We start from the raw sequence: 20,239 nt of genomic DNA, 5'->3' as shown, positions 1-20,239 counted from the left end.
GCACACTATACCTACCAAACACATTACTGACCAAACTCATAGATCCATGCGCTGAGGCTCTAAAAACTAATCTATCTAAATCTAGAAAGCCTCCCAGATGCATCTATAACAACAAGCACCCTCAGCAACTCACCAACTCTCAATTCAAGCAGCATCCACCACAAAACATGCACCTATAACTCGTGGTGTCTCAACTTAAAACCCATAAGGCAAACCTCCACACAGCCAAACACTCTAGTCAAGGAGACTCCATTGTGAGACACACCGATGCACTACTCACCAGGCTGAGCAAGGAAAATGTCATAGTCAGTTGCCTGCTGAGGGTCAGAATTTGCTACATAATGCATACACTGATGTCTATACATCGCAAGTACATATATTTATTTATTTATTTTACATTTGTTTATTGGGAGTGTCCAACTGGGCAGGTTGTCCATTTTCAGCAAAGGCCCAGGGAGAAAAGCTCCAGAACAGTACAATATAAACAATAGAAATAATACATAAATATTAAACATAAATTTGCAAACAAATCATACATAGGAGTAACAGTACAGTAAAGTAACATACAGAATGAGATTGCCAGAAAAAACATATATATACAATTATTTATAAGAGAAATACATTTAGAATCTTTAAGAGAGAAATTATTTATATATGTCTGTAGCCTATTAGGGGGTTAAGGTAGTTAGGTGGGGCATTGACCCATGCTAATTTAGGTGTGCCTTTGAAGAATGGAGATCTTGGCAAATGGTCAATTAGGGTTCTGTAACTTTATATAAGGAGTATGATTTTGAATCTGTTTTTATGGGGTGTCAAGGATACAGTATAATATTGGGTGTAGAGGGAATTAACTTGGGCCTGAACAAGTACAGTTCCATGATCTGGTTAGGTAGGAGTGGAGGTGGAATTTAAAGTTGTGTTTATTATCTAGGATCCAGCTTTCTAGAGGAAGAGTGTTCCATACTTTTGCGATGGCAATGGAGTAGAGGGAGTCACCTGAACTATTCTTGCTTTTGGATATTTCTACTAATGCTATGTTGGTGAATCTTAAGGGATGGTTATTAGTGTTGTGGTTTAATAGGCCTTGCAGGACTGGAGTTTTATCGAGCTGGTATAGGATCTGGTGAGCTGCTGATTATAAGTAAGTTTGGTAGTTCTAGCCAAGGCAGTTGTTTTAAGGCTAAACAGTGATGCAACCTGAAAGCTGAGTCAGTAGCAAATTTGGCTATTTTGTTGTAACAGCTGATTAGTTTGTTTAGGTCTCCTTTGTTTAGATTAGTTAGTATGGGAGAAGCATAAAGTAGTGTAGAGAGTAGATGAGATTTTGCAATGGTGGCTTTACTGTTACTGGTGAGATAGTTTTTCCGTCTGTAGAGGGTGCCACATTTTTTTATGGCCTTTAGTTATGGGTTTTCGTATATATTTTTCAAATTTCATGTTGTTATCTATAATAACACCTACTAGCTTGGTATGAGAGACTGGAGAGATGGTAGTATTGTTAGATGAGATTATTTTAAATGGGGAAATGGAGTCAGTGGTTTTAGAGGGATGAAATAGCATTAGTTGTGTTTTTTTGGGTTACGTAGTAGTTATGAGTCAGCTAACCATGTTTCTATGGTGGAAAATGATTCTTTGGTCATTTTCTGCAGTAGTTGGAGAGAGGGGACAGAGCAGATTAGAGTGGAGTCATCGGCATACTGGACCAGATTGGCATGGAGTGTGGCTCTGTGAAGGTCGTTGGTAAATATTGTGAAGAGAAGAGGTCAAGGATGGAACCTTATGGGACACCCAAGGTTTCTGGCATGACTGGAGGCAGGAAGTTTTTCCATTTTACAGCTTGTGGTTCAGTTAGATAGATAGTTATTGAACCAAAGTAGAGTAGAGTTACTTAGATTGAGTCTAAAAAGAGCAATTAGGAGCTTGGGGTGGGAAACATTGTCAAATGCCTTGGAGAGATCAAGAAACATACATGAGACCAGGTTACCATTGTTCCTGTGTTGATTTACAGTGTTAGAAAAATTGGTAAGGGCTGTGGTAGTGCTATGACTGGGTCAGAAATCATGTTGTGTTTTGGCCAGGAGATTGTTAGGAGATAGTTAAGTATTTGGGAATGAATGCATTTCCCTAGAGTTTTTGACAGTGGGGATAGTATAGCAATAGGCCAGTAACTGGATAGTTTGGTTGAGTTACCACCTTTATGTAAAGGTATTACGTGTAAAATTTTCCAATGGTTAGGATTCGTTGTTCTAAGATTGACATATTTATTCATAGGGAGACAGGTTATGAGATGACTTTGACTGCGATTTTGAGGTATTCTGCAGGGAGTTTATTAGCTGCTAAGCTAGTGAGTTTAAGTTTGGACAAGTATTTATAAATTGTTTTGGTTGGTGTTGGTTGTTAGGAGAAACCGTTTTGACCTGTGGTTAAGTTATAACAGTCAGGATGAGTTGTGGGAGAACCTGTATTTGTGAGCTGTAGAATGGACCTAGTGAAATATTGGTTGAATTGAGTTGTGGCATTGTCTGTGGTAGTACCAATATTTTTGGGTGCAGTACTGGTTTTGCCTGTTTTAAGATTTTATTAATTGCTGCCCAGAACTTTTGTGGGCTATATTTGTTTTTTGTTTGTATATATCTCAGTAGTGACTTTTCTTGTCTATTCATATTTGTTTTTTGTCCTTGTTCCTTTGTTCTGACTACTTTTGTCTGTTTGTATCTGTTTTGTTGTGAAGCCATGCTTCCCATGACTTGTCTTTATTTTCAGGAGAGCTTTGATGCTTTTGGTGAGCCAGGGAACATAGCTGGACTTTGTCCTGACTATTCTAGTAGGGGCAAGGTCAATTAGAACATTCAAGAAAGTAGTATTAAAGAACTCTACAGCATTGTCTGGTGGGAGATGTGAAAGTGGTGTCCAGTTACAGTGAGTTAGAGCAGTTATAAGGTCTTGGGGATTGAAATTTTTTGCGTAGCGAATCTGTTGAACAGAGGTAGTTTTGGAGTTTTACTTGTTGTCTTAAGTACAAATGTAGGCAGGTGATCGCTAACCATATCAGGTAGGGAACAAAAGAAGTGTGATAGGATCCATTCTAGAACTGAGTCTTTTTTGGTTATTTTATCTGATCAAGTGATAGTCTGGATTAAATGAGAAAAAAACGTGTAGATTTATGTGGTTAATGTGTGTGTGTGTGTGTGTGTGTGTGTGTGTGTGTGTGTGTGTGTGTGTGTGTGTGTGTGTGTGTGTGCGTGTGTGTGAGGGGGGTGTTACAGGTAGACCAGTCTGTGTTAAAGTCGCTAGTATAATTGTTTCTTGAAGGAGAGTAAGAGATGCCCAGTGGAGGATGGATTCTGTGGTAGTAATGTTATTCCCAGGGGTAATATAAACACCAGTAATGTTTATATGTTTCTTTGAAGTGACTTTTAGTTTGGCAGATAGAGTTTTTGCATTGTTGAAGGTAGGGATATCAATTTCTATATTGCTTAAAGTAAGATTGTTTTTGCATAGCAAGGCAATACTTCCACCTATTTTATGTTTTCTATTCTTTCTCAGAATGTTATGTCCTGGTGGTAGTAACTCATTATCCTTAATATGTGGTTTTAGTCATGTCTCAGTAATAACAACAACAAATCACAACAATATTTGACCAATATTTGACAATATATGACCCAGCCATAGTACATGAGTGTAAATGACCTAAGATACCCCCCAGACTGTGTGAAGAGACATGATGGAGCTCTCAGAATATATGTCTGTGGCAGGTATGAACCTATCCCTGAGCAGTATTTTACCTTAACCTGCAATGAAACCATAATATGAACAAATAATGAATGACTTCAACAATTGGCTTAGTGTATGGTTTCATTCAAAGGGGGTATAATACATACTTGCCTTGAGGACATGGTAGGCAGTCCAAGCTGCTTTGCCAAGGTTGGACTGTACCTGTTCCTCCAAGGCTTTCATATATTGGAATAAACCTTGTACATAATCATACTGCCTCTTTAGACAAAGTCATTTTTTTAAAAACTTTCAAAATAACAAAACAAAATTCAGATAAAATGAATGTATGCTAGGAGCCTTAACAAAATTAATTAATTACATAAATAAATAAATAATCTACTCTGGTGGAATCACAACATCAGTAGGCTGTATAACAGAAAGAAGAAATTCATGACAAAAAATTAGGAGGTGCAGGACCCAGCAGGACAAAAGCACTCTCATCAAGCTAAACAAACAACTCAGAGGACAAATAAAGTCTGCCAAAGCCAAATATGAGGCATGTTCGGCCTCCCAGGCCAAGGAAATCCACATGGCATTCTTTAGCTATGTCCACAGCCTCAAAGGCAATGCACAATTGTGCGCAGGGCTCATTTTTAACAAAGGCACCTACACTGAGCCAAAAAAATATACCAAACCTACTGGCTGACAAATTCAGCTACAGCTTTATCCTTCTCTTCCTATCAACTATCCCTCAGGAAATACCATCAAATATAATGCTATCACTTGGGAACAGGCCCTTAATGTTCACTCTAAGGCCAAGAACACTGCATCAATGGGCATAGACAATGTTCCAGGATGCCTTCTAAAGAGTATGAAACACAATCTATCAGGCCCTCTGGAATTGCTGTTTAACTGTAGCCTCCAAAGAGGCTTTGTGCCTTATGAATGGAGAACAGCAACGGTCATCCCTCTACACAAAAGTGGGACATTTACAGAACCTGGAAACTACAGATCCATAAGTCTCGCTAGTCTCATATGCAAAACCATGGAAAGAATTATCATGCAAATGATCAGTAATGACATAGTAAACCTCCAGACACTGTACCCAACACAATTTGGTCTAATCAAGGCCAGGTCATGCCTACTCAACATGGTGGACTTCTTTGAGAAGGTCACCAAAGCAATGGATGAGGGCAAAATAGTTCACACAGCCTACCTTGACCTGGCCAAGGCATTTGACACAATCCCCCACTCAGCTATTGTTGACAGACTTAAGAGGTTAGGTACCACCCCTAATGGCACCTGGTGGATAGCTAGCTGGGTCAAAAACAGGACCCAGGAAGTTAAAATTAGGGAGTTCACATATACAAAGAAGCCAGTCACAAGTGGAGTCCCTCTGGGATCAATCCTGGGGCAGCTCCTTTTTGGCATTTACTTCTCTGAAATCAAGACTAACATCAATGGCCTCTAGCTGACTAAATTGCAGATTACTACAAATTAGTTGCTGTCATTGAATGGCCCACCAACACAAATGTTCCCCAGGAAGAGTTGACACAGACAAACAACTGGTGTCAGAGCTATGGACTAAAACTAAAACCCAAGAAATGCATAATAGTATCCCTTCAGAAGTCATTCACCCCTGGTAACTACCATACTAACAACATACCCCTGAGAGTTGACCCAGTAATCTGGGACTTGGGGACACACACATAGACAGTTATCTAACCTTTGATGATCATGTGTCTACCGTAGTGAGGAAATCATTCTATGTTGCGCAACTTATAAACAAAGGTATAGCATCTAGGTCCAAGAAAGTCATTGTTCTACTGTATTCAGCATTTTTCAGACCTATCAGTGAGAACAGTGCTTCCTTTGGCATGTACCTAATGAGGCATATCCAACAACTGGAACATTCACAGAGGTTCCTTACTAAAATAATACAGGGCATAAGGAACATGTCTTATGTAGACTGACTCAAAACCCTATACATGTATTCTGTCTCCTATAGGCTTTTGAGAGGAGATCTATGCCTGGCATACAATTTATTATCAGACCCCACTCTAATGGGCCTCCTACATATCTGCAAAGTAAGCATCACAAGAATTATCCATTCTAAAGTCTTAAACCTTGCCTGTGATATAAATAGGACCTGCTGGAGAAAGAAGGTATGTATCCCACATACTTCTCTGGAACAGGCTCCCAATCCATGTCAAGCAGAGTGCCTTTCTAATCCAATTCAAGTATAACTTGGACAATTGGATGAGAAATAGGAAATGCCTGGTTTGGCACCTATGTCTCTAATGGACATAGGCAGCCTTTAAATGGTTCATCTTCCAGGTTCCTGCTTGTAAATATTTCAACTCCCAAGTCCCTGCTTATACTTATAGTATCACAGGATTGTAGGAAATTACTTGATTAATGGTCCTGGGGCCCTTACAAGCCTAGCCAACAGTTTATCCCCAAAAAAAGAAACCTCAGTCAACACCTGTCACCTCTGTCAATGAAGGACACAGGTGGAACCCCTGGGACAAATTTGTAGCTTCCCATCCACTCATCCAGGTTGGCCAGAGATGGGTCAGTCTCTGGGAGACAAACCTGTCTCTCCAGCAGGTTTTTTAATGTTCCATATTAGATTTAGGCCTTTCAAGTGGGTAATGTGTGAGGAGTTAGACTTATGGATATGTAGCCTGTCTAGTAGGGCATGGTCCAAGATTGCCTTGTAGGTGAGACACATATCACCTCTGAGCAATCTGTATGATATCGAGTAGAGTGATAGTGATTTGAGCCTGTCCACATAGGACATGTGTTGGAAGCCATGAATTCTCTTTGTGAGGTATTTCTGTGGCCTTTCCAGCTGGTGCAGATGTTTTGAAAGGGACATACCAAATGGGGCATTGTACTTAATTATTGGCCTAATGAGGGAGGAGTACAGAGAGGTAATAACCTCCTTTTTTCTGGATGAAATTCCTTTACCTATGAGATGAACCAAGTAAAAGGCTTTTCTGACCACTACTTCTACATGATGGTCAAATGTGAGATTGTTGTCAACCTGTGTACCCAGGTCTCAAACCACAGGTTGTATGCTTAGGGGGTTGCAGTTGATGCAGTAATCAGTAGGGGCCATGTTTTTGCTGAAAGGTATGATAATACATTTTTTGCATTTAACTTAAGGCCATGACTTTGGCACCAGTCATTTGTTGCTGTGAGACCCTCTTGTAGTATGTTAACACCATTTGGGGAGTCAATGACAGCACCCAACTTACAGTCATTCGCAAACTTGGTCAGCTGCAGGCCTTTTGTCTTTGCCTGGACCTCTGAAAAGTAGATGCCAAACAGTACGGGTCCCAAGACAGATCCCTGAGGAACACCACTAGTGACAGGTCTGCTATCGGAGGTGGAGGCACCTATTTTGATTCTGTGGATCCTATCACTGAGCCAGTTGGACACCCACCTGATGAGACAGGGAATTACACCAAGTTGTATTAGCTTTTCAATGATGCTCAAGTGGCAAAGGCTTTGGCCAAGTCAAGGTAAGCTGTATCCACTGACTTTCTCTCATCCATGGTCTTGGTGACAACCTCAAAAAAGTCAACCAGGTTCAACAGGCAAGATCTGCCCTTTATGAATCCGAACTGGGTGGTTTCAACTACTTGGAGATTTCCTATGTCCTTGTTTATGAGGTCTATAATAGTATGCTCTATGGCTTTATTGATCAGACTTGTCAAGCTAATGGGGTAATAGTTTCCAGGGTCAGTAGTGGCAACACCTTTGTGCAAGTGGATGACAATAGCAGTTCTCCGCTTTGCTGGAATGAAGCCTGTACTTAGGCTGTAGTTGAACAGGGTGCTCAATTGCAAAGCTAGTTCTTGCTGGAGATGGTCCAGAATGTCTGTATTATGTCTTGGTCTCAAATTTATACCAACTGGTTTACCAAGATTACATGTACTTAAAAGTGAAATATTTCTTTTAATAGAAAACTGCATTTAATGTACTACTTTAAACAAGATGGAGGGGTTGTGTTTAATGACTGTTATGAAAGTAGTGATGAGGATTCTTTTCATTCATGCCTGTCATTTCAGGAAGATTTGTTTGAGAAGGATTGTAATGCCTATTGCCAACTGAACAATGATGCTATCTCTGTTAAAAGTTCTTTTATTCCACCTTTTTCTAAATAATACCTTGCAAGGAATTTTTGCTACTCTTAATTTTGAGGCTGTAAAACTGTACTGGTCCTGTATGTAGAATAAGTCTAATATGTTTTAATTTAACTAAGCAACAGTGGCTAGCCCTATTGGAATTTGGCAATGATAGAAGATGGGTGGTTAAACCATCTGACAAGGGCAACCAGATAGTAATCATACACTTCACACAATACTTAGAAATGCGTTATAAACATCTGAATAATGTGGACATTTGTGGAAAATGTGATGGTTTTGATTACTTTGAAGCTATTAAACAGTACCAACTATTGTTAGACAAAGGCCTAAGGTTGGGGTATTTCACCTCTAAGGATGTGGAAAAGAAGTTTGGAGTGGAAAACTGCTCCATGGCAGTTTTTTACTGCCTACCCAAAACACACAAAGGTTTAACTAACCTTAGTGGCTGACCTATAGTGCCTGCACAGAGGTATTTTCTGAAGAATATATGTGCTGTTACATGAACATCTTAAGAAATATGTTATGGGTATAGCCTCTTATATCAGGGACAGTCAGGACTTTTTGAACAAAATAAAGGGTAAAGTTTGGAATACGGACATGTTTTGGCTCTGTTTGGATGTCAAAAGTCTATATACTAATACTAAGCATGAAATAGGGATTCAGGCCTTGTTCCATTTTTGGGGGGACTCTCCCATGTCTCATTTTCTGATACATTTAGTTATGTTATGTTTAAAAAATAATTTTTTATGTTCAATGGAGACATTTTCCAGCAATTACAGGGCACTGCCATGGGGACGGCTTTCGCCCCCATGTATGCTAATTTAGTCATGGCTCAACTTGAAGATAACTTTATATATAGGCATGATTTTTTTAGATCAAAAGTTATTTTATATTTTAGATTTATTGATTATCTTATTTTTTTATGTCAAGGAAGCCAGACAGAGGCCCTGGGGTTTGTTAATGACCTACAATCTAATACTATGGGCTTAAGCTTTGATGGTATACAGCTTGGCCCACAAGTGAATTTTTTGGATATAAGCTTAAATGGATTTACTACTAGTCTCCATTGGAAATTTGAACATAGAAATGTATTTCTATATGGGAACAGTTGTCACCCCAAACATTTGGTCAAGGTACTGCCCTATAATGAATTATTATGAATTCATAGGCTATGTAGCCTTGATATGAGCTTTGATTTAGAGATAGCTGAAGAAGAAAAACTGTTTATTAAAATAGTCTATGATGTCCAGCTGGTTAGGGAAGCTAAACAAAAAATTATGGACATGAGGTATTCTGTTAACTCTCAGGAAGATTCTCATTATGTCCATGCTAGAGGAAAATATAATGTTTGTATTGGTGGAAATAAATCCACCAGTACAGCTGTGAACAATGGAGAGAAGAAGAAAGTTTTCTTATTGACAACTTATAATGTTATAACCGAGGAAATAGTTAAAAAAAGCACGTAGCTTGTGGCCAATGCTCCAAAGGGATAAAAGTTTGAAATCTATACTACCTGATTTTGTGAGTATTGCAAATAAAAGAGCTAGGAATGTGTCTGATATTCTGGTACATAACCAGTTTTGTTTACCAGATGTTAATGTCAGTCAGAGCTTAAGCATAAATAAAGGCACTGTTCCATGTGATGGCTGTTCCATCTGTCAATATGTAGTAAGCTCTTTTCCCTACATTAATGGCATCAAGTTTACAGCTAGGCATGAATACAGTTGTAACACTGAGGGGTTAGTGTATGTGCTGAGATGTGGATGTAAGAAGTTTTACATAGGGAAAACATATAGGAGTTTTAGGGTCCGGTTGCAGGAACATATTAGGGACATAAAAAAATGAGAGAGTCCCCTTAGGAGTCATTTTTTGATAGCACACAACTGTAACTCTGAGTCTCTTAGGGGTTGTGTCTTGGAAAAATTGCAAGTTGGCATAGGTGAACGTGTGTCTTTAAAAAACAAACTCTTAAAAAAAGAAACCCTGCTGATTTTAAAGTATGGGTACTTTGGAGCCTCAGGGACTCCACAAAGAATGTAATTGGAAGTATGTGATTTGAATTGTATGCTTAATTGATTAATTGTTTTGTGCAATATGCTATATATAAGCAAACAGTATCGTGTAGTGTTTTTACTCTTGGAAGGTTGTGCAAGCTGAGGTGCTAAGTGTTTCATTAAATTCGTTTACTTCTTGGATTGGTGGTCTTGGTGGTATTGTATTATGGTGCAGAATACAGCCTGGGATACTAACATGTCCTATGGAAGCTATGTTCTTTGCCTTGGATAGGGCCTTAAGCACTTGATCTATGGAGATGTGAGGTGCAGGACAGGTATCAGTGATGTTAAATGGGCCTTGGGGGAGGATGGGAGGGTGAAGTTTGTGCTGAACCTATCTACTAGCAGGTTGGCTAAGTCAACAGAGGTGGGAGGGTGGCCTAATGGTTAAGGTGTTTGCCTTACAAACACAGGGAGCAGGGTTTGAGTCTCACAAGAGATAATTGGCTAGGCTTAAAATGGCTCACAAGGGCAGTTAACTTAGTACTAATCTATGAACCCATGAACAGGATCAGTGTAAGTTGTACCATTAAGTACTAATTCGGAACAAGCCTGGGCTTTGCCATGGAGGTTCCTGACATAACTGAAGAAGGCTTTGTGGTTTCCCATGGTTTCACAGGCTAGTTTTGATTAATAATTGGCTTTGGAGGTTTTCATTAATGATCTAAGTTGCTTGTTGAGGCTAAGAAGGGAGTTTTTCCAATTGGGAATTTGTGCCTTGTTACCCTTGGACAACAGTTTCTTCCTTTTGTTGTAAAGCCTGTTGACAGAGGATGTTCACTAGACAGGTTTGTGTTTACTTGAGGGGCAGGTTTTAGTTCTGTTGTGTATGTCTGAGTCTATGCAGGTGTACAAGTGCATACTGTTCAGCATAGTTGTCTGTGCCCTCTGAGGGGGGCTGGTGGTGTGAAGCTACTGATGCCCTCCCTTAGGAGGTTGTAGTCAATTTTTGAGAAGTTTATTAGCCTGGTTATGGCTGGGAGGGGAGTTGGGCAGGATAGAAACTTTGAATGAGACAGACTGATGGTCTGATCTCACTAGGGAAGAACTTACTATGGGAGTGGTGCAGTCATCACCCATGTTGGTGAGAACCAAATCCAGAATGTTATCTCCCTTTGTGTGGTATGAGATGAGCTGGTCTAGTGTGTTAGAACTGATGTTGTCAAGGAATCACTGGGTGAGTGCATTAGTGCAGGAATAGTTCACCCAGTCTATGGTGGGGTAGTTGAAATCACGAAGGATCAGGGTGTTAGGGGGTACCTTGATGGAGTCAAGTAGGTCCAGGTAGGAAGAGTGGGTGTCCTGAGTCATGGAGGGGGGTCTATAGCTGGCTATAACTTGGATGGGTGTCTTGCCAACTGTCAGCTGCACCTGGAGTAGTTCAAGTGCATCATTCTGGCAAACCAGTCTGGAGGTGTGCTTGTCTTTAATGAAGATAGAGACTCCACCACCCTTAGTCTTCCTGACCTCATTTTGGGGTCAGATTGAGTGGAATGAGGTATAGCCTTGTAAGGCAGCTGTGCTGTCCACAACCTTGAACCAAGTTTCTGTGACTGCACAGAAGTCGGCATCTTGCAGTGTGAGGACAGCCTCCAGTGAGTGCATTTTCAGGTTAAGGCTCCTAGCATTAAGCAGCATAACCTTAATTTTGCTTTTTGACAGATCTTTTATGTTGGAAGATTTGTCTTTGGGACATTGCCTAAAAAAGGCACAATGGGGAGGCAAGAGTCTTGGCTAGAATTCGGAATCCCAGGGGTGACAGTTGGAGGCCATCTCTGGCAAAGCATCGAGGTCTGTCAACCATGTCATCCCAGGCTGACAGATACTGGATCCCTTTGGAATGACACCAAAGACTAAGCCAATTGTTGAAGTCAATTATTTTTTGTTGGTATTATGGTATCAATCTTGATGAAGTTAAGATGCTGCTTAGGGCTAGGGCAGGGGTCTGGAGCTACAAGCGGCTCTTCCACCCTTCTGCAGTGGCTCCCTGTAGCTTTGAAAAATAATGGCCACTCTGCCACATGACACACACACACACACACACACACACACACACACACACACACACACACACACTGAGAGTGATCAAGTGACTTATTTTAAATATTGTTCTTAGAAACTTTCTAGAATAACATAGTTTCTGTTGCCATGCATTACACGCACACAGAGTGATCGAGCAATCCCCTGGCAGCAGCAACATCTCCTGAAAGGTTTCTATACCTCTCTATCATACCCCTGTAACTCTTACCACAAGAAATATGGACAGAGCCAGAAATAAAGGGGGAACAAAGGAAGAAAAATAGTGACAGATTTTAAATATTGCTGTTATAAACTTAGAATCTAACTCAAATAACAGTTTCTGTTTACATGCATTTTCCACACACACACACACACACACACACACACACACACACACAAACACAATTACCTTGCAACTGTACAGATTTTTGCAGAATGTTTTTTTCTGGCAAATCAATGAGGGCTGAAGTCAGAAAATATAGACAGGCATCTGAGTTTCAGACTTTAGAAAGTTCATGCTAATGCAAAACCTGTTATTTTATCAACTTTCTAAGTTTGTAAGAGCAACATTTAAAAAGTGTCCCTATTTTTGGGCCTTTGTCGTCCCATTATTTATGGCTTTGTCCAGATTTCTTGCAAGAGGCTGAAAGGTATGAGTCACACACATACACATGCACACACACACACACACACACACACACACACACACACACACACACACACACACACACACAGAGTGACTGTGCAATCCCAATATAAATCCCAACAAAGGAACACAAATAGGGATGGATTTTAAATATTGTTCTTATAAACATATTTCTTTTATATATAGTATAATAACTATATATAAAACTTTATATGTTGTGTTATCTTCATTTTAGGGGTAGAATAGGTTTTGTGACTCCTGATGAACTTTATTTGGTGGGAGAGGGGCCAAAATGGCTCTTTTGATAGTGAAGGTTGCATACCCCTGGGCTAGGGTCATACCTGCCTGGGACACATACTCTGAAAGCTCAATCATGTCTCTCTTGACATAGTCCAGGGAGGTACATCTCAAGTCATTCATGCCAACATGAACAATGACAGAGTCATACTTGTACTTGTGGAGAGACTTAAGTGCATGTATGATCTGGTGAATTCTGGCACTTGACAGACAAGTGACCGTGACCTTTTCCTTGTTGACCCCGGTGAGGGGGACAAGAACTGAGTCACCAATGACTAGCATGTTTGGTTTATTGTTATGCCTTATGGGCTGTGTTGATTTATTGTTATGTCTTATGGGCTGTGTTTTGAGACACTGGTGTGTTGTCTGCTTTGTGTAATGTGTTTGGTGTTGTGTGTGGAATGTTTGTGAGTATGTTTTGGAGGTCTCTGCTGTTTAGGTAAGTTTTTATTGAGGACCTCTGCTTAGGTGTGTGTGTGTGTTATGCTTGGTTATGTGATGTGGGTGGTGTGGTGTTTGTGCTGGAAATCTCCTCTTTGTCAGGAGTACTGAGTGTGGCACGAGAGAGCATGGATTCCAGGTTACTGATATAGATGCATTTCTTGCAAGTAGACGAATTACGTGCTAGGAGATGAGGGTTGTCAGTGAACATGAGCCAGTTGCTACACTGTCTCAGTACACCCATATCGACCAGGCTGGCAGGAGAAACTGATGGGAATTGTCCAGAAAGCGTTCGGAAAACTTGGACAGACTTATGGAGAGAGGGTTTTGATAAGGGTTTATCCACAAGAATGTAGACCACAAAAACCTTTTTAAATGTAAAATATCTGTCCTGAATCCCAAGCACTAAAACCAAAACTAAGAGGCTTAGAATAACAGACAAATTTAATCAGGCTACTAACAAACAGTAATAAATGCAGCAGAATAAAATCACTTGAACACCTAAGAGGAAGCAGAAAAACAAAATAAGGTAATAAAGTAGGAAGAACACGATTATAGTGAAAGCAACTGAATAAAGTGCAATTTTTTAAGTGGAGTGGAAGGAAACAGAAGATAACCCAAGATTAAGAAACCAAGGGGGTTGGCCATCAAAAATGCTCTCTCTGAACACAGTGCAATCAATCACATCCAACTACAAGGAAGCAGCTCTGATACTGAGCACAGTCTCATAGAAATGTAACTTTTTATACCAGTAGTATAAAAGAAAAGTTAGACTCTCAGGCAATCAGATAAACACAAAGAGCTGTTTGACTAGTAGCTCACACCTTGGATGGTCTGGCTTCACAGAATATAACCAACCCCCACTGTGAAACCAGCTGGCTTTGAGCTCAAGTGCTGCACAACCTGAGAAACAAAATGCAGACAGAGACCAGCAATATTCAGTCAAGCAAATAAATAAATGCAGTACAGTTTTGTTAACAAAATGCAGACAGAGACCAGCAATATTCAGTCAAGCAAGCAAATAAATAAATGCAGTACAGTTTTGTTAACAAAATGCAGACAGCGACCAGGGATATACCATCAAGCAAATAAATAAATGCAGTACAGTTTTGTTAATGATCACTGAAACTGATCAAGTGCAAAAAAGTATACTTATATCAGCTTTGTATATCCAGATAGTTATATAATCAATCACAGTCAGTTACAAGGAAGCAGCTCTGATACTGAACATAGTCTCATAGAAATGTAACTCTTTATACCAGTAGTATAAAAGAAAGCTTAGACCTTCAGGCAATCAGATAAACACAAAAATCAAGGGTACCAGAACTGGTCAGAGATTTGGGGTGCATGGCTAGGCTTAAAAAGGTCCTTGTGTTCATTAGCCTAGTAAACATCTAGGAACCTGCTGGCACTCCTGACACTCCTGATGGAAGAATGGATCAATATATGTATTGTCATAGAGACCTGGTTCAAGAATATTAAAAGCACCCCATCAGTATAGGGTTTCAATGTCTACCACATGTTCAGGCCACTGCACTCAATGAAAACACTAAAGGGGGGGGGTCTTTATTTTCATAAAAAAAAAATTTCACCTCCAGACTCATTAGGCAGGATAATTACTTGGAACTCCTGCATATCTAGCTTAGTATTAATAAAAACCCTTATCATATCATAGCTAATCCCTTTTTAATTTCTGCAAATATTTTGGGTTTGTAATACCATGATGGGAATGGACCCCATTCCTAAATCAAAGTATGATTAAAGTTCACGAAATTAGTATTGCTTCAATCTTTGATGTCAGCCAGAAGTGCTCTTCGTAGCAGCTGCAATGCCCTTCTGCAATTCGTATGGAGTTACATGTATTAGTAACATATCTAAATACGACTGTAGATTCTTTTTTATAAGACACATTGCTCCTAATACTATTGGAACTGTCTGAGTATCTTTCTTCCACATTGCTCTCATTTCTGCCTGCAAATATCCTGATATTTTATGACTTTGCGTCTCTCTTTATGCAAGACACTGTCTTCACTGGGTGTAGCAATTTCAATGATCGATTTTACTTTTGTCTTCTTTTCATGGACCGCTATATCTGGTTTTCTCGTGTCTATCTTTTGAACTGTTGGTACCGGGTGATCCCATGTGATGTAGACTTCATCATTTTCTATGTTGCTTTGTGGCTCATGTTTCGAGTGTTTTTCAGCTACTTTAATATTATAATGTTTGCAGAATCCTCAGTCCAGCAGCATTTCCACATTATTACATCTTTCAGTATACATCTTTTCTGCTATTATTATATCACAACGAGCAAAAAGGTGTGCGACCATTTCCAATTCTGTTTTACAAAACCTACATTTGTTTGTTTATCTCACATATTCAAGGGACTTTGTAAACCAACGTGTACATGGCCCACTGTCTTGGGCCACCAATATTAACCTTTCATTTTTTGGTTTAAATTTCCCTCTCCTTAACCATTTCTGCATTCGATCCTGATCAACATGAGGTTCTTCCAGGAGTTTTCTATATTTCTATATTTATGCATTTTCCACATTTCTTGCCTTTTCATCTGATCCTTCACCTTATATTCATTCTTTTGTTTTTTGGCACATTCAGTTGCTACCTGATTTATATCTACTTTTGGTTCAATTTCCATTTCCGTTTGACCGATATGCTTCTGCTAGACTAAGGAAGGAAGTCATCTTAGATTTATTCTCATCATGTTTCAAAACTTTCACTATGTTTGGGTCTTGTAATGTCAGCAGATATATAATGCAGTTCCACAATTGCAGATCTAAACATGTAATCAATTTCAAGTAGGCCCATACCTCCGTGAGAACAGGGAATATAGAATCTTGATTTGTACTGATTTTCATAAATCATTTGATGAGCATGAAGCATCCTTCTTTTTTTCCTGTATAATCTATCCAACACCATTTGGGGTGGGTTAATCACTCCAAAACTGTAAGTTAGATCAGGGTGAACAAACTGGTTAATAGCTTGAATTTTACTCCTAGATGTCAATGCTGTTTTCAGGATTAATTTAAGTCTTCTAAAATATTTCTTGCTAAGTTTTATTCACATTTGTTCATGTTTTATTGTTTATCTTTCAACAATTCCCAAATATTTATACACTCCCTCTTGTTCAAGTTTTTTTATATCACATTCTTGTCCCAAAGTGATGTTTTATTGGTGTCGCAAAGTTCCTGTGTTAAATGTTGCTTTTGCACATTTATCAAGACCAAATTACATTCTTATATCATCTGAAAAAGTTTTGACTACTTGCAGTTGTGCTTTCAGTTCCTCACCTGATGAGCTATACATCAACAAAGAGAAAATGAGAAGTCTTTACACTTTCTTGCTTTCTTGGAGCCAGATTATAACCATGACCTAATCTGTTAAGCAGACAGCTTAATGTGTTAAGGGCAAGGCAAAAGAGTAATGGTGACAGAGTCACCCTGGAATATTCTCCTTTGGATTTTTATCCCTGGAATAATTATTTGTCTTTTATCATGGCTTAACAGCAAAGTGGTTTGCCATTGTGTTATGGTTGCTGTGATGTAGTTTATCAGTACGGAGTATATCTTATACATTTTTAAGCACTGTCTTATCCATGAATGTGGGATACTCTCAAATGCTTTTTTGTAGTCAATCCATGCCATACTAACATTCTCCCTCTTTTTACAGTTCTCCACTATGACTTTATTTAGCTGAAAATATATAACTTCATTTTATTGCTGTTTTGTTCTATTGCCATGATTGTGTTTCCTTCTAAATGACTATAAAACCCTGTCGACATGAATTCCGATGTATAGTTTATACATCATCGGAAGGCAAATTATTGATCTACAATTTTTAGCGTAGCTTGCAGGTTCACTATTAAGTAGGAGCATTGTTTTTCCTGTTGTTAGCCAGGTTGGTGTCTGTTTGGGGTGTGCATATAAAGTACTTACTCATGGCTACATTTTTGTGCAAAGATGTTAATACTTTTAACCAGAAGTTAGGTACTTCATCTGGCCCTGGGGTTTCCAATTAGAGGTTTTTCTTAACTTTGTTTCAATCTCTCTGGCTGTTAACTTCATCCCATTTCCTATCCTGTAGCTTTGAAACTTCTTATTCTTTCTTTTACTTTTTCTATACATTTAGCGTCTTTATGTTCCACAGGATCCTCATAAATACTTCTCCAAAATGTATCTATTTCTTCTTCTATTGATGGTCTTTCAATTCCTTTTACCTTGTTTCCCAATTCTCTATAAAACTTTTTTGGGTCATCAATAAATTGCTTATTTTGTACTTTTCCTTTATATTTATCTGTGTATCTTCTAAGTTTTTCTACCTGTGCTGATATGTTGGTTTATTATTTGCGATAGTGCATGATAAGTCCTGATCTGTTGTAATATTGCACATTGCTTTTATCACATCTATCTTTCTGAGTATTTTTGTTGATCTGCTACCCCTTCTATAGTCTTCTAACAGAGACATTTCTTCTTTTCTTAATTGCTTTATAGTTTTCTCTGTTCAATACTTCCATGTTGGTATTAGATTTCTCCCCTTCTTTTTCCTTACTACCCTGTGTTCTTGTGGTAGAATTTTATCTGTTATTAATTTAGCTACACAGTAATACATCCTATTTACTTCTGTTGTATCATATGGATTTCTATAGACAGTCCTAATTACTGTGTTTATTTGTTTTATCAAACTTCTAACTTTTGAGGTTTTATTGACCTTCTGCAGTTTATTTCTTTCATTGATCTTAATATGTCTATGACTATTAAATCAAGCAACTCTTCTCTTAGCTCATTTTTTTCTAAACTGAGGGCAGATTTTTTTGTTCTCCATTCTCTATGGGCATTCTATAGAAAGTTCTATAGCATCTTCCTGTGGCACATTCTCTTCAGTTTCATCCCGCGTCATCCGTTGCTCAGTCATATTAGAACTCACTGGCCTATCACTCTTCAACACTGAATGTGTCAGAGTTGCCACAGTTTCCTGTTCCTTCCCTTGTTGTCCAACTTTAACTGAACATTTATACTGGTTTCCCGTAGAAAGCTCCAAAATATCTTCATATGGCAACTGACCAGTTGCTTCCTGTTCCACTGGTTTCTCCTTAATTTAGATGTCTATTGCTCTGTCCTGCAGTTGTGATTTCTGAGTTAGATTCTCTACACTGAATCCTTCACTTTACAAGTACTCCATAACCTCCGTTTCTATTTCTTTAACTTCTCCATTACTAATCTTCTTTTCTACTTTTCCTCTTTGTCTTCTTATTTTTTTATTGTAAAGTTTTCCATGTCCAGATTTATTTGCCTGTATTTCTCTTTAAATATCTTTAGTGTTGCTCTTTTCTATTGACTAGATTTGCTTTCACCTTTGCATAAATATTACACCATATTAAATCCGTTTTTCTTCTCATATCCATATTTGATATTCAGATATCTCCTAATCTTCCCGTTTCTCCTTACTTTGGGGACTCATTCCATCATGCTGTGATGCAACCTCTGTTAGACCTTCTACACCAAATCCTTCACTTCGCAGCCACTCCATAACTTCAACTTCTATTTTTTTAACTTCTACTTTACTAATATTTTCTACATTTCCTCTTTGTGATGCTATTTTTTATTGTGAAATTTTCCATATCTGGATGACTTTGCCTGTATCTCTCTTTGAATAGTTACGAAAACAAAATTGCCACTGATTCTAAAGACAACCACAAAGCATTCTATAGCTATGTCAAGAATCTCAATGGCAACATTCAGATCTGCTCTGAGTTACAGCACAATGGCATTAAATATACAGAACCAACTGATATTGCCAACATCTTGGCAGATAGGTTCAGTGCTAACTTTACCCCCCCCCCCCCGCTCACCCCCTAAAGGGTCCATCTCTATACCGGAAGAATGCAAAGTTCCTATAATCACGGCTGCATAGGTTAAAATCACACTCTCCAAAGTCAAGAATACAGCATCCATGGGACCTGACAACATCCCAGGCTGCATTCTACACGAACTGCAGAATGAACTGGCACCCCACCTAAGCACCATGTTCAGTCATAGCCTCACCTCAAGCTTTGTGCCCACTGAATGGTGCACAGTAACAGTTATCCCACTCCACAAAGGGGGAGCCACCAAGGACCTCGGGAACTACCACCCCATTAGCCTAACGAACCTGGTCTGCATGGCCATGGAACATATCATCGTGGATCTTATAAACAAAGACATTGGTAATCTCCAAACTCTGGACCCCACCCAGTCCAGGTTTGTAAAAGGCAGATTATGTCTCCTAAACCTGATAGACTTCTTTGAAGCAGTCATCAAAACCGTAAACAAGGGTAAGGTGGTTCACACAGAGTATCTAGATCTCACCAAGGCTTTTGACACCATCCCCCACTCTGGAATTATAGATAAACTCACTAAACTTGGTATAAATCCCTGTGTCACAAGATGGGTTGCCAACTGGCTCACTGACAGAACCCACACTGGGAAAGTAGCCGACTCCAAATCCGACTTCAGACCAGTGACAAGTGGAGTGCCACAGGGTTCATTCCTGGGTCCTTTCCTGTATGGTATCTACTTTTCTGAAGTACAAGCTAACACAGAAGGTCTTTGGCTAATGAAGTTTGTAGATGACTGCAAACTAGGAGCCATAATTGAACCTCCTAACAATGTGGATATCCTACAAAAAGGCCTCATGGAGGCAGATGCCTGGTGTCAAAGCCATGGCCTCAAGCTGTATGCCAAAAAGTGCATTGTCATCCCCTTTGGTAAAAACTCAGTACCCATGAGCTACCACATAGGTGGTAATCTACTTAACACTGAAAGTGTGATAAGAGACCTTTGGACACAGGTGGACAGTAGTCTCTCCTTTGATAATCATGTCACCACAGTAGTCAGGAAATCCTTCTACATGGCACACCT

The sequence above is a fragment of the Protopterus annectens genome, chromosome 2.part0 (assembly GCF_019279795.1).
Source record: "Protopterus annectens isolate FY-2018-M chromosome 2.part0, PAN1.0, whole genome shotgun sequence".
Lineage (NCBI taxonomy): Eukaryota > Metazoa > Chordata > Ceratodontiformes > Protopteridae > Protopterus > Protopterus annectens.
Note: the sequence above shows the minus strand (reverse complement) of the source record.